General features: G+C 49.7%; 1 pseudogene; it reads right to left on the bottom strand.

The window, feature by feature from the left end:
• Positions 1-7,970: 7,970 nt before the first annotated feature.
• LOC103303236 (centrin-3-like) lies at positions 7,971-8,556 on the bottom strand (annotated as a pseudogene).
• Positions 8,557-15,075: the final 6,519 nt, after the last annotated feature.

Genomic DNA, 15,075 nt, shown 5'->3' with positions numbered 1-15,075 from the left:
AACAGAGCAGAGTCTTAGATGTAGGATTTTTATTTGTTTAGAGGTGAAGGAATTTCATGTAGTAGCAAAGAGCTCAGTGCTGAGGACAGCAAGGAAATGGCCACAGAGGGCAGCAGAGGCCGGGAGCCGGCTCAGGGCAATGGCCCTCAGAGCCCAGCCTGGGTCACCTGCCTCATTAGGCATCACCTCATGCCAACGGCATGTCCTGGGTGTGGATGGGCAGGGACTGAGGCCAGAGGCTGGAATCCACTCACTGGGAGGGCCTGGCCTGAGACAGGGCCATCGGGCACCTTGGGCCAAGGACAGTTCTGCCCCACCCGGGGCAACGGCCAGCCCCTCCATGGGTGGGGGGAGGAGAAGAGATAGGTTAGGGGTGAGAGGCAAGAAACTGTACCTCCTTCCATCAAAAGAATGGACGTTGCTGGAGCTTGTGGTGTGTGTGTGTGTGTGTGTGTGTGAGAGAGAGAGGGTGTGAGTGCAGTTAGAGGTGTGTGTGTGTGTGTGTGTGTGTGTGTGTGTGTGTGTGTGTGAGAGAGGGTGTGAGTGCAGTTAGAGGTGTGTGTGTGTGTGTGTGTGTGTGGGAGTGTGAGAGGGTGTGAGTGCAGTTAGAGTGTGTGTGTGTGTGTGTGTGTGTGTGTGTGTGCCGCGCGCGCACGTAGGTGGGTGGGAGTGTGAGTGCTGAGACCGGGCCTGACCCCTGAGCTCAGACTGGAGCACCAGGGAGCCTGCAGCTCCTGCAGCTCCTGCCGCCCACACAGCCTGGCCTGCCCATCCCGCAGGACCCAGGCTGGGGGCAGGGGCGCCAGGGGCCAAGCTCTCCCAGTGACAACATACAAGGTTTTGGGGGATCCTCTTTCAGGTAATTTGGCCCCTGAGGGTGAGACTTCATTTATCCCTAAACTGGAAATCCAGGGCTCCCTACAGTGCTGCCCCGGCGGGCACGGGTCTGGGAAGACCCTGAGGGTGGCAAGGGGGGAGGGCAAGCAGCCTGGGGCAGCCTGCCCTGCCCTTGAGGGCTGTGTCCAGGCACGTGGGAAGGCCATCCAGGTGGGCACAGGCAGGAGCTGAGGAGCCCGAGGCAGGTCTCGGCAGGAAGGAAGCCATGGGGCCAGCTCCCAGGCCTGGTCGGGGGAGCAGGTACCTCCCCCCACAGAGACCACAGATTCCCTTGCTGCAATCCTGAGTCAGGGAACGGGCTGTTGCTCACCGGGATCTGGGCAAGCTGGGGACAGGCCAGAGCACAGTCCTGAGCAGCAGGAGGCCGCGGGAGAGTCAGAAACGGTGCCTATTTCGGTCGCCTCCTGCACATAGTACATAAATCAACCTCGTCAGACACCATGTGTTCATTAGGCATCACCTCACGCCACGCCTGTGCTGGGCTCAATGAGGAAGACATATTACCTGCCCTGAAGTCAAGTCAGTCGCAGTCCAAGGAGACGGTGAGAAAGGAAACCCAAGCCCCCGAGAGCCCAGGGAATCAGGGGGAACTTCCTGGAGGAGGAAGCCTTACAGGTAAGTCAGAAGCAGGCAGGCTGAGGGGCAGCCTGTGAGCGTGGGGAGTCTCGGGCATGTGGCTGGCAGTGAGGGGAGGGCCCTGTTGATAGCCAGGATGTCCTCTTGGAGGTGATGGCCACAGGTGAAGGTTGTGAGAATGGCCTCGTCCCATGTGTACAGGAGGTCAGTCTCCCTGGCCCGGGGAAAGGAGGACATGCTGGAGGGGTGGCTGGGCCACGGAGGCCAGTTTGGAGGCTGGTGTAATGACTCTGGCAAAGGGTGAGCTTGGAAGAACATGCAGGACATAAAGCACGTCGCTTACTGACTGACCAGTGATAGGGGGAGGGCGGAAGCTTGAGGGACGGAGGCCACTGTCCGCATGGAGGCCTGGACCACCAGGAGCAGAGCAGGAAGACAGGTGTGACTTGAGACAGACAGTGAGACGGAGGAGGCAGAGAGACGTCAGAGAAACGGGCCTCAGGCCAGGGCGGGAGGGGAGTCCTGAGTCATTGGCATGAGTTTGGATGAGAAGGTGAGACAGAGCTCAAGACTCAGTACTAGACTCGAGTTCAGTTTTTTTAATTGTTCAGGGTTTTTTAATATATATCTTTGTTGATTTTTTTAGAGAAAGAGAGGAAGGGAGAGGGAGAAGAAGAGAAACTTCGATGTGAGAACAGAACATAGATCAGCTGCCTCCTGCACACCTCCTATTGGGGATTGATCCTGTGACCCAGGCATGTGCCCTGACTGGGAGTCGATGCACAGGACACTGTCCAACCAGCTGAGACACACTGGCCAGGGCTCAAGTTCGATTCTTGATTCCGGGACAGGAACATGCCAGTTGTGAGGACACATGTGACTTCACCCAGAGCCCCGGCCCCTGTGGGGGTGGCAGGGCAGGCATGCAAGGCAGGAAGAGGTCACTCCCCGAGCTTGAGTGAGGAGTACTATAGGAAGACCAGCTCCTACTAGAATGTTCCATCCCAGATCCGGGACTTTGGGAGAATTTAAAAGCAAGACAACAAGAGAGTTGTGTTTCACCAAAAACAGGCCTTTGTAGGGACAAGGCTGAGCTTGCCTCCGTCCCACTACAGAGAGAACCCCGGTCAAACTCCGGAACCATGACACCACACAGGACGGCAGCCCTGCCCTGGGCCACTGCGCAGACTGGGGGCCTTGGCTCAGGGGTTCCCGTGGCTCCTCACCCAGAGGAGTGTGGCTCCCCAGTGCCCTCTCCGGGGACACATGGATGGACGAACGTCACATCAGGCCTGAGCCCCGGGAGACGCCGCTCAGAGGCCACAGCTGTGCAGCCTCCAAACCCCCTTCAGGAGCCTGAGTTCCAGGGGGCAGGACCTTTCACCTGCTCAGGATCCGCACCTCCCAGACCCACCAACGAGCTCGCAAGCGCCCCATCCCTGCTCTGACCTCAGTGTGCACGTGAACCCCGCCTCCCACCCCCCACAGCTGGTTAAAATGTAGCTTCTGATTCAGCAGGTGTGGGTGGGGCCAGAATTCCGCATTCCTGCCGTGCCCGAATCACCTGTGCGGGGCCGACCTTTGAGGACAACAAGGTGGAGCACCAGTTTGCATGTTCGAATCAGCCAGGGAGGGATGCAACCTTGGACAGGTGAGCACCAGCCAGGCAAGGACAGGAGGGAGGGCCATTCAAGCCCAGGAGGTCCATGACCTGAGAGTGACAGCCCGGTGCATGGGCCAGGCCCTCCCTCCTGAGATTCACAAGCAACTGTCCTGAGTGGGGCCCGGGAATGGGGGATTCTCATGTACAACCACGTTTCAGGACCTCTGTCTTAAAAAGACATTTGACAAATCCTACCAACACTAGATCTTGTGGGCACTCGCAAGGCCGGGCCCCCTCTCAGGCCTGGGAATCTCATCCCTCACGGGAACATCCGTGATTTCTGAGCGCAGACAGTGTCCTCAGTTCTCTCTCTCACTGGAGTCTCACCTCAGCCTGGGATGTAGATACTACTCTTCTATGATCCTCGTCTCTCCCGGACGGACAAGGACAGGGAAGACTTGCTCTAGAAACCTCGCTCACTCCCTGGGCCTTTCCTCTCCCTGCCCCTCCTCTCACATCCCCGCCCCCCACAAACAGTGCACCTCAGGGAAGGTGGGTGGGGAGGGGCGGACAGCTAGGCCTGGTCATAGAAGCTGTGAGGCATGAGGGTGGTAGTGCCCTCGGGGACAGCACACATTCCTCAGCCAGCAGGCTGAGCTAAATGCAGGCAGTGGCACAGCACCTGCAGGCTCGGGGCCCCTCCCGGGCGTCACCTCCTGTGCTAGCAGCACAAGCTAAGCCCTGTGCAGAGATTCTAGGTCGGCAGGGGAGTGACCTAATTAAATACATGGGCTTATTCTTAGACAAGGAGCCCAATTAAGGTCCCTGGGCAGCCACGGCGCAAAGGCACAGCCCTAGAAGTGACCAAAATAATTCCTATTTTGAAGCAGCAGTTATTTACTTCTGATTATAAAAGTAGTACATATTCATCATAGAACATGTGGAAATACAGAAAAAAAGTGCTACCCAGAGATAACCACTATTTTTGCTTCTTTCTTCTCAGTTCTTTATACATATTTACAGGTTTGACACTGGGAGAAAATGCTTAGTCACATAATGTAAGTGAAAGATACAAAGTATCAACAGCACATCCCGATGTTGTTATTTAAATTAGGATTGTCATACAGATATAGTTCTGAATCCTGTTTATTTCACTCACCACTAAAACACTAACATTTTCCCCATTAAATATTCAGCTACTTGATTTTTCCACTGCATAGGTATCCATCATCCTATCTAATAAAAGAGTAATATGCAAATTGACCATCACTCAACACACAAGATGGCTGCCCCCATGTGGACACAAGATGGCCGCCACAAGATGGCCAGCAGGACAGGGAAGTTGGGAGGGGCCAGGCCTGCAAGGGAGGGCAGTTGGGGGCGATCAAGCCTTCAAGGGAGGGCAGTTAGGGGTGACCAGGCCTGCAGGGGAGAGCAGTTAGCGGTGACCAGGCCTGCAGGGGAGGGCAGTTGGTGGGGACCCAGGCCTATAGGGGAGAGCAGTTAGGGGTGACCAGGCCTGCAGGGGAGAGCAGTTAGGGGTGACCAGGCCTACAGGGGAGGGCAGCTAGGAGCAAACAGGCTGGCAGGGGAGTGGTTAGGGGTGATCAGACTGGCAGTCAGAAGCGATTAGGCGCAGTCAGGAAGGCAGGCAGGCGAGCAGTTGGGAGCCAGCAGTCCTGGATTGTAAGAGGGATGTCTGACTGCCCGTTTAGGCCCGATCCAGGATCGGGCCTAAACGGGCAGTCGGACATCCCTTGAGGGTGTCCCAGATTGGAGAGGGTGCAGGCTGGGCTGAGGGACCCTCCCCCCCCCCACTCCCATGCACGAATTTCGTGCACCAGGCCTCTAGTCTAGAATAATGTGCATACACTGATGGGGCATTTACATTGTTTCCAGTTTTTCAAATAACTCAACAACAACCTTCCTGTACATCTCTGATTATTTTTGGGGGCTAGAGTTTCAGAAGTAAAAATTATTAGTTCTCTTGTTATACATTGCCAAATGGCTTTCCAAATATTCATATCAATTGGCACTGCCACTAGCAAGTATGGGATATCGTAGTGCCTGTGACATGTCTTAATTCCTGAAATAATAACCAGAACTTTTTTATCAGTTGTTGGTAGATTCAGAGGCCACGGTTCATAGGCACTGATGCCTCAGAGCCATCTGGGACTTTGTGCCTGAGTAAGTCAGCTTCTATTAGGTTAGGCTGCTGTAACAAATATCCCTGGAATTTTAGGGCTCACAACAAGCAAGTTTCATCTCTCACCCATGTTACTCAGAAGATGCGGATCAACTGTGCCTTTATTCCGAAGGTCTTCTTGTTCTGGAACCCAGACTGAAGGCACAGCCCCCATCTCCAATCTCATGATCAAGGACAAAGAGACAAAGCAGAGCTCACCTGGCTGTTCAGAAAAAGCAAAAGAAAAGCCTTATGTGGAATATGCTACCATTTGTTTGGAAAAGGCAGAGAATATATATACATACACATAATACATATAACATATGCTCACATGTGCATAAAATATTTCAAAAAACTTGATAAGCAGCTGGTGACAATGGCTTTTAGGAAAGTGAACTGTGGGCCTGATGGTGGGGGAGAGGCTTGTTTTTCACTATATTCTTCTTTTTACAGATTGGGTTTTTCCCCCTTGTGTTTATATTGCCTTTTCCAAACAAAAAATAATTTTTTTTAATTAAAATTTTTAAGAACAACCCTTTCCCAACCCTTTCTCACTCAGGTCACAGCATCTCCGCCTGTTCCTCCACTGCTCCCACACTGGGACATGCCCTGATTCCCACACAGAGAGCCTTACAAAGCAGACTTTCCAGAAAACCCAGAAGAACAAATAGCAACAGTTACAAAGCAAAAAAAAAAAAGAAAGAAAAAGTTCATCCTCCAGCCATGCTTTATAGCCTCCCAAATAAGCACCTTTGAGTGAGCTGGGATCCAAAGACAGGGCTGGGTTCTCTTGCGTGAATCAGGAGTCCGCTCCTGTGAGGGAGGTGGGGAACCAGGGAGAAAAGGAGGAGACACCATGAAAGCAGCCACAAGAGCCAATGACACTCGTGGTCCCCGAAACAGGGCCCTCAGACAATGGGCTGCCTCCTTGCCCCCAGCTTCCGGGGCCCCTCCTGTGCATCCTCACATCCTCACGTTTGCTCCTGGTCTTCAGAGAAGCCCCCTGCCCCCTGCAAGCTTGTGAGAGCAGGTCCTTTTATAGAAACCTGAAGGGCTAGCTTCACCGTCTGGATGAGAGGAACCGGGACGCCACCCGTGGGAACAGGAGCTGAAGTCACAGATACCACAAGAGCACAGTTACCAGGAAGGGGGTAGATCCTGGGGAGCTCCTTGATTTCTAGATGTCACGGGATCTGGAGCACTAACCAAGCCTGTGTCTGCACAAGCCTGGAGCTCGGTGTTGACTGGGTTACACGAGCAAAGCTGCTGAGCATAGAACGTACCCAAGAGAGTGGCGGTGGTGAGGGTGCTCATGGCTGAAACAGTGTGAGCAGCAAAATCAAAAAGAGTATTGACTTATAACCCAAAGAGTCCGTAAATATCCACAAATTCCTATTGGATAAATGACTTCATAAATAAATCAGGATAAAGGGACAGCTCTTACTTATGGAAGAATTCCAATTAATAAATGTAGAAGTAATGAGGGAAATAGGAAATCCCACAGGTTTAATGAAAGTCCAGTGCTTAGTTTAACATTCTGCTTCACTACCTCGTAATTCTTTCTTTTAATACTAATAAAATAAACATTTTATTAATGAAAGTCTGAAAAACATGTACACCAAAACAAAAGGGACTAATGCCGAATAAAAAAACCTTCAAATAATTTGCACCATGATACAATTTTTTAAACTTTATATATATATATATATATATATATATATATATATATATATATATAAATAAAGAGGTAATATGCAAATTAGGCAAGGATGCCATAACGGGTCACGATCAGACAGGAGGAGGTTGCATGTGCAGGTGAAGCCCGGAGCGGAGACGGAGGCAGAGACAGGGGGGCCTTCCTAAGCCAGCACGGTGCCGTGGGCAGCCCCGGAATGGATACAGGCAGGGGGGCCAGGGGACGCTGTGAGTCAGGTGTGGATCCGGGCCCCCTCAGAGTGCCTCCTCGTACGGAGGGAGGCGAGGTGCCTCTTCATGCAATTTCAATCGCGTGCTGGGCCTCTAGTATATATATAAAGCTATATTATAATTACAAAGCTATGAGCTATTAGAGTGCTAACAATACTTTTTCATACAAAGAAACAACAGTAGTAAAATATCCTATCTAATAAAGAGGGAATATGTTAATTGAACCTCGTGCCGTCGCAAAGAAGGCAGCACCCATAGCCAATAAGGAGGGAATATGCTAATTGACTGCCCCACCCTCAAAGATGGCAGCGCCCACAGCCACAAGGTAGCGGCGCCCAGTCCCCTCAGCCCCGCCAAGGCAGCAGGCATGCAGCAAGGCCGGGCCTGCCCCGAGGCGGGCCCAGCCACTCTGTGTGCCTGCTTCCAGAGTCCCCCAGTCCTTTCAGCCCCCAGCCTCCCAGGGCTGGCCTGAGGCACAGGCAAGCCTCAGATGGCGGCTGCCCAGCCACCCAGGGCCACCCGAGGCTCAGGTAACCAGGGCTGGCCGAGGCTTGCGCTGCCAGCAGTGGCAGCAGCAGAGGAGTGATGGGGTGTCACCTTCCCCTGATCACCAGGTCACCTGCCGCCCCTGAGGGCTCTCGGACTGTGAGAGGGGGCAGGCTGGGCTGAGGGACCCCCACTCCAGTGCATGAATTTTCATGCACCAGGTCTCTAGTGAATACATAAGATGCTTACTTTTGGTCCATTTAGAAACAAAAACTAAGTTGGGGGTGTGTGTTTTTACATGCCTCCAAGCACAAAAATAGAATATAAGATGATAACTGCAACGTTCTTGGTGTTTTTCCTTGTAATTCTTTAAATGTCACCAGTCATAATAGCAATGAACTCCTCTTGATTTATTTCTCCATCACCATCTTTATCAAATTCTTCTATCGTTCTTCATCACTCATGTTTTCACCCAATTCTCTGGCAACGCATCGCAAATTCCTCAGGCTTATTTTACCTGAATCATCATCATCAAATAGTTTAAATGCCTTCAATATTTCTTCATGTGGATATCTTTCCAATATCCAGTCTCTCACAACTTTGTTAAAATCTTCAAAGGTGATTTTCCCTGTGGCTTCTCTGTCATAATCTTTAAGAATCTTCAGTACATCAGCTTTTTTTACATCAAACCCCAAGGCTCTCATTGTCACCTTTAATTCATGATCAACTATTGCTTCATCTTTATCCATGTCAATTAGTTCAAAAGCATCTTTAATTTCTTGTTTCTGTTCTTCAGAGAGTTCTCTTCTTTTTTTCCTCTTTGTTTTGTCTACAAGTTCACTTCTCAGAGCTAAACTCATTTTCTCTTTGGACAGAGACGTTCCTCTCAAGAATGACTTTAACCCCTACTCAAGGTAGCACCACTACCTTGTAATTCTTAATTCCTGGAAAAGGGGCCCTGCATTTTCGTTTTGCTATGAGCCCCACAAATTATGCAGCTAGTCCTGGCTGCAAGCAGGTGGAAGTTTAAGGAAAAGCAGGATACTTGCACAGCCTTAAAGCAGCTCCCTAAACACTTGTCAATTAAAAGGAGGGAAATAGTAACTTTACCTGCAGACATTAGGTAAACACCAAATTAACCGAATGACCAGTGTTAATAACAGGTGACCCATATGATGGGCTGAGAAAGCAAATCATTTCTGTGTTATCCTCCCCAGAATGATAACACGGACATGCTCACATTGAGGGACATCCCATAAAATACCCAACTATGACTGTTAAAAATTGTCAAGGTCATGAGGACAAGGAAAGACTAAGAAACTGTCACCAATGGAAGAAGACAAGGCAAACTAAATGCAAAATGGGATCCCCAATTTGATCCTGGGACAGAAAAAAGAGGATTAGCTGAGAAACCAGGGCAATGCGAATATAATCCACAGGTTTGTTAACAGTACTCAGTCAATATTAGCTTTCTGGTTTCAGGAATTCTATTGTTATGAAAAGTGTTAACGGGAGGGGAAGCTGGGAGAAGGGCGCGAGGGAAAGTCTGAAATTATTTCAAAATTTTTTAAAACTTGAAAGCAATGAAGTGGCCAAAGGCCTGCCCAAGTTTTATTGGGGCTACTGCCCCTGACTCTCCATCTGTGAGAAAGGCACACTGCAGTGGTGGGAATCACGAGAAGAATGTGAAAGGCTACTATCAGACATGGAGGTATGCCTACACTTTTCCCTTCCCCTCTTCTGCCCTCACAGGCATGCACCTCCCAAACTCTAAGGGTCCCCACTTGCAACCAGCAGAGAAATGAGCAGTGGTAGGTCCAAGGGCTAACCCCCTGAACCTGTCCCTAAGGCCCCCTTCTCTCTGACTCTCCAGGGAGCTGACAGCAGCCCCGCCTGAGCTCACTTCTTCCCTCTAATCTAATGTTTCTAGAGAACCAGAGCAGCCCTCCCAGTCTCTCTCCTGTTGCTTCTTCTGTCCCAGGCCCTTCCTTGTGTCACTGTCCCCAGCTTTAATTAACGTGCTCTCAACGTCACCTGGACTCGTGTTATAAAATCTTTCCTGCATGAAGTCAAGAATCCATGCACTACTGGCTGGCCCGAGGCAGACCCACTCCAGGCCGGTCCCTTTTCCAGTAACATTCTCTGGTGACCCAGATGGGACCTTGTTTCCTGAGCCTACGCAGCCCTGCTAGCTCCCTTCTCCTACGTCCATAATTGGGAACCTCACCAGTAACAACTGGCGCTGTTTCTCCAGCAGCAACGCCGGTAACAGATGGTGCTGAGACTCGGGGCACCTGATCACCCTTCTCAGACACAGAAAGCCAGTTTCTGATTGTGGTTTTATCAATCCAGACTTTGACTGGGATGTCATGTGTAGAGAGACATGCCTAGACTCCAGATGTCACCAACAAGCTCTAAGGAATGGAGCTTAACTTAGAAGCTGATGAGGGCCCCTTTGGGAGCGGCTGGGACCTTGCTTATCCACAGGGGTCACGCACTAGTCCCAGGTCTCACTTGCAGAGCCCATCTGCATCGCCACCTCCTGAAAGGAGACTCGACAATTTAACCGAACAGACTTATTCTCAGGACTAAATAATTGGGTCGGTGAAATATGGGGCAATTACCAACTTCGCTTCCGGATACAACAACTCCATGTCAAGATGAGAAGGCTTCGGGGATCCTGGCCCATCCCCCCCTTTAGAAGGATCAGCTAATAGCCTCTCTGTTCCTGCTCACCCCTGAACCTATCTCCAAGGATCCCAGTCTCTGTCTCCCTTAGATCAGGCAGAAGACCCTTGTTAGCAGAAAGCAGTTACTGAAGACATAGCCCTCCCCCACTTCCTTCATCACCCCTAAAAGATTTCAGAGATTGCCCTAGCTGGTTTGGCTCAGTGGATAGAGCGTCTGCCTGAGGACTGAAGGGTCCCAGGTTCGATTCCGGTCAAGAGCATGTACCTTGGTTGCAAGCACATCCCTTGTGTGGGGCATGCAGGAGGCAGCCGATCATTGGTTTCCTTTCATCACTGATGTTTCTATCTCTCTCTCCCTCTCCCTTCCTCTCTGAAATCAATAAAAAATATATTTTAAAAAAAGATTTCAGGGATGAAAATCTCTGAGGGAGGAATGAAGCAGGAGAGTAAAACGCTAGGAACATCCCTTGGCAAGTGGGATGGGGAGACTAAGACAGCTAAGCAAACTGGCCCAGAAATTTACAGCTACATACAGAAGGTCACTGAACAGAAAGCTCTGTTGCCTAGCAACAGGTAACACTGGCCCAGGACACACACACACACACACACCTTCCCCCCCCCCCCCCCCCTAGGTGGCCTCTCCTCCCTGGTATATTGCCCGTCATACAGTTTAGGCCTCCTGACCTTTCCTCCCTAGAAATAACATCTAGGCCTCAAATGTATTTCCGTTCCAGGCCCAGAAAAGCAGCAAAACCAGGTGGGCAACACCAGGACCAGCTGCAATGCCTAGTGACACTCTGCCCTGGTGCTGACCAACCAGTGGACACCACAACCCTGAAAGGGCACACCTGGGAAAGCTCAGGAATATTCTATTGAGATCCTTCCCTAAAACCTCCCCGAAACTCCCAGCTTTTAAAACCCTAAGACCAAGTGTGCTTGCTCTCCGCCTCCCAGGAACAGGCCTGCACCTTTCCCTCCCCGTCTCCTTCCCCACAGGCGGCATCTCCTAACTCACAGGAGATCCAAGGACCTGCAGCCAGGGCGCAATGGGCCGGGCAGCTCCTCCTGGGCTTACCCCCAAGCCTGTCTCCAAGGCCCCCTTTTCTCTGACTGTCCGGGTAGCTGATAGCAGCCCCACCTTGGCTCATTCTTTCCTATAACATTTCTAGAGAAAGCAGCCCGCCTAGCTTGCTGTTGCTTCTTCTATCCCAGGCCCTTCCTTGTTTCACTGTCCCCAGTTTTAATAAATGTACTCTCAAAATTCAACACACACAAAAAAAAAAAAAAGAAAGAAAGAAAGAAAGAAAAGAAAAGAAAGAAAGAAAGAAAGAAAGAAAGAAAGAAAGAAAGAAAAGAAAGAAAGAAAAAAAGAAAGAAAAGGATGGAAGAGCAGGCTCCAAATCTAATTGACAAAACAATGGCAGCATTTCAACAAGACACCTCCTACTGCGTTCTCCACTCCTCTACCTGCTGGGGCAATGACCCCACCTCCCTGTCTCCCAGGCCCTCCTCGCCCTGGTATGATGCCAGCACCCATATGCAGGAGCCCGTGATGACAATGATGGGCCCTCCTCCTCCTGGGATGATGCCAGGAGACCCGCTTCTGGAATGAGGCCACACCCATGCCAATGATGCCTGGGCCCCCAATGTTCAGACCTCCCACCCATCCCATGATGGTACCCACTAGCCCAGGAATGACTCAACCAGACAGATAAGGAGAGAGGGAGCCTCTTTCTTTTCTTTTCTTTCTTTCTTTCTTTCTTTCTTTATTTCTTGAGACAGAAGAAGGGAGGAAGAGAAGGTGGGAGCGAGAGAGAGAGAGAGAATGAAAGAGAGAGAGGGAAACATCGATTTGTTGTTTCCACTTATTTATGCATTCATTGGTTGACTCTTGAATGTACCCTGACCGGGGATCAAACCCGAAACCTTGACATATGGGGATGATGCTCTTACCAACTGAGCTACCCAGCCAGGGGGAGCCTCTTTCTATCCGTTCACGTTACTTGTTCTCCTTCCCAGGAGCATGTGACTCTGGGTGCTTTCTAACAGCCTAACAAGGAAGATTCAGTGCCTCTTTCTATCAAAGAGAGAATAGTGTGTGTAAGAGAGGCTCGTGTGCAGAAGTGGCTGCTAGGCTGGTTTTGTTTCTCTGTTGCTGTTGTTTTCATTTTAGCCTGATCAGCCACTAGGAGCCCTTCTTAGTAGGTGTCTTTTTTCCCCCTTAGGATTCACAATTATGAAATATGAAAATAAAATGATCAATTCTTTCAGTCAAAAAAATAAAAGCAATGACAATTAACAACCAATGATAAAGTACACCACACGCAAAGCCAAACACATGACAGACTGCAGGGAAGGAGGCTTGCAACAGGTCACAGGCAAAGGTCAAATCTCCCCAATAGAGTCTCTAGAATAATGTCAATAACCCAGAAAGAGAAAAAGGAAGAAATCATTCAAAGGAAAGATTACAATGGCTGTTAAATGTATAAGAATGTCATCAAACTCACTCATACGAGAAATGCAAATTAAAACTACAGATACCAATTTTCACCTATCAGGTTGGCAAAAATCCAACGGGTCGATAATACACAGTTAGTAAGGCTGTAGGCAAAGAGGAATTTTCACACAATCTTTGTAATAGTGTAAATTGGCACAACCCCTTTAGGAAGGCATTTTGGCAGCATCTGTCAGAATTAAGACAAATCCTTTACCTAACAGTTCCACTTCTATACTTCAGATTGACTTGTACACACCCAAAATGACCCTGTGCACAAGTATACTCATTGTAACACTGTTTGTAGTAGTAAAGTGGATAGAACTCATTAACCCTTTGCACTCGCTTGCTTTTTTCTCAATTCCTTTATTCTACTAGGGATTCAATTTTTTAAATACCCCAGATTTTACAAAGTGTGGCAGTAGAATAAAAAACTGGAGTTTCTTTTCATACAAACTTATTTATTTGGATTTTTTTATATTTCAAATTATTGATACATTCAATAACCGTCACACTTGACATCCGAGTGCAAAAGGTTAATACTCATCAATGAAGGGCTGGTGAAATAAATAAGGTCCCTCCACAATGGAACATCTTGCACGTACACAACTATGAAAAAGAATGAGGACATTCTCCACCTACTAATGAGGAGCACTCATCAAGGTGGTGGGCAGATAGTGGACAACATTCTGTGTAAAAAAGAGGAGAATAAGAATCTATAGCTGTATTTGCTTATATTTCCATAAAGAAACTCTGGAAGAATCTATAAGAAACTAAAAATAGTGTTTCAGAGAAGAGGGAAGGCGGTAGGAACTAGTGATGGGAAATAAGGGAAAGAGAGACTCACACAGTACACAGGCTCATAATTTTGAATTGTGAGCCGTGTAAATGTATTACTTGTCCAAAATTAAATTAAATACTACAAGGAAATCCTATCTAATAAAAGAGTAATATACAAATTGACCGTACCTCTGCCACACCCACAAAGCCATGCCCACAAGCCAATCAGGAGTAAATATGCAAATAAACCCAACCAAGATGGCTGTGGCCACCAAGAGAGCAGGAAGGAGGCTTGTGTTTCCTCGGCAATGGAGGAAGCCAAGCTTTCTGCCTGCCCTTGCTGGCCTAGGCCTCCACTCAATGCTACAAAGTTTCAATTATAGATCCAAACAGAAATGGTGGCAGCCACGGAGCTGGAAGAGCAGGAGGCTAGGGTTGCCCCTGGCGATAGAGGAAGCCAAGCTTCTGCAACCCTGGCCGGCCTAGGCCTCCACTCCAGGCTACAAAGTTTCAATTATAGAAGATACATAAATCCCAACAGAAATGGCTGCCGCCATGGAGCAAGCAGAAGGCTTGGCTCCACTCCAGGCAACAAAGTTTCAATTGTAGAAGATAAATAAACCCCAGATACCAGGGCCTCCGCTTGGGTCTTCAGAGGTTGTAGCTGGCCTGCAAACCACCTCACCCCGGCCGCCCCACACCCCAAGGGAATCCCCACCCTGATCCGGGACACCCTGCAGGGCAAACCAGCTGGTCCCAACCCATACACCAGGCCTCTATCCTATCTAATAAAAGAGTAATATGCAGATTGACCATCACTCCAACACACAAGATGGCTGCCCCCATGTGGACACAAGATGGCCGCCACAAGATGGCCAGCAGGGAAGGGCAGTTGGTAGGGACCAGGCCTGCAAGGGAGGGCAGTTGGGAGCAATCAAGACTGCAGGGGAGGGCAGTTAGGGGTGACCAGGCTGGCAGAAGAGGGAAGTTGGGGGTAACCAGCCCTGCAGGGAAGGGCAGTTGGGGGGGACCCAGGCCTGCAGGGGAGAGCAGTTGTGGGGGACCAGGCCTGCAGGGGAGGGCAGTTAGGGATGACCAAGCCTGCAGGGGAGGGCAGTTAGGGGCAAATAGGCTGGCAGGGGAGCAGTTAGGCATCAATCAGGCTGGCAAGAGAGTGATTAGGGGACAATCAGGAAGGCAGGCAGACAAGCAGTTGGGAGCCAGCAGTCCTGGATTGTGAGAGGGGTCTCAGATTGGAGAGGGTACAGGCTGGGCTGAGGGACATCCTCCCCTCATGCACGAATTTCATGTACCAGGCCTCTAGTTATCATATAAAGTGTGATCGCAACCAAAAATAAAATTATACCCTGAGCACAGGAGTCATTCTTTAGAATAAAAGATGTACTTTTAACTTTGTTTTGACAAGACAAAAGGCATG

Source organism: Eptesicus fuscus, chromosome 16, assembly GCF_027574615.1.
Source record: "Eptesicus fuscus isolate TK198812 chromosome 16, DD_ASM_mEF_20220401, whole genome shotgun sequence".
In the NCBI taxonomy this organism is placed as follows: Eukaryota; Metazoa; Chordata; class Mammalia; order Chiroptera; family Vespertilionidae; genus Eptesicus; species Eptesicus fuscus.
Note: the sequence above shows the minus strand (reverse complement) of the source record. Positions and strands in the feature narration are given on the sequence as shown.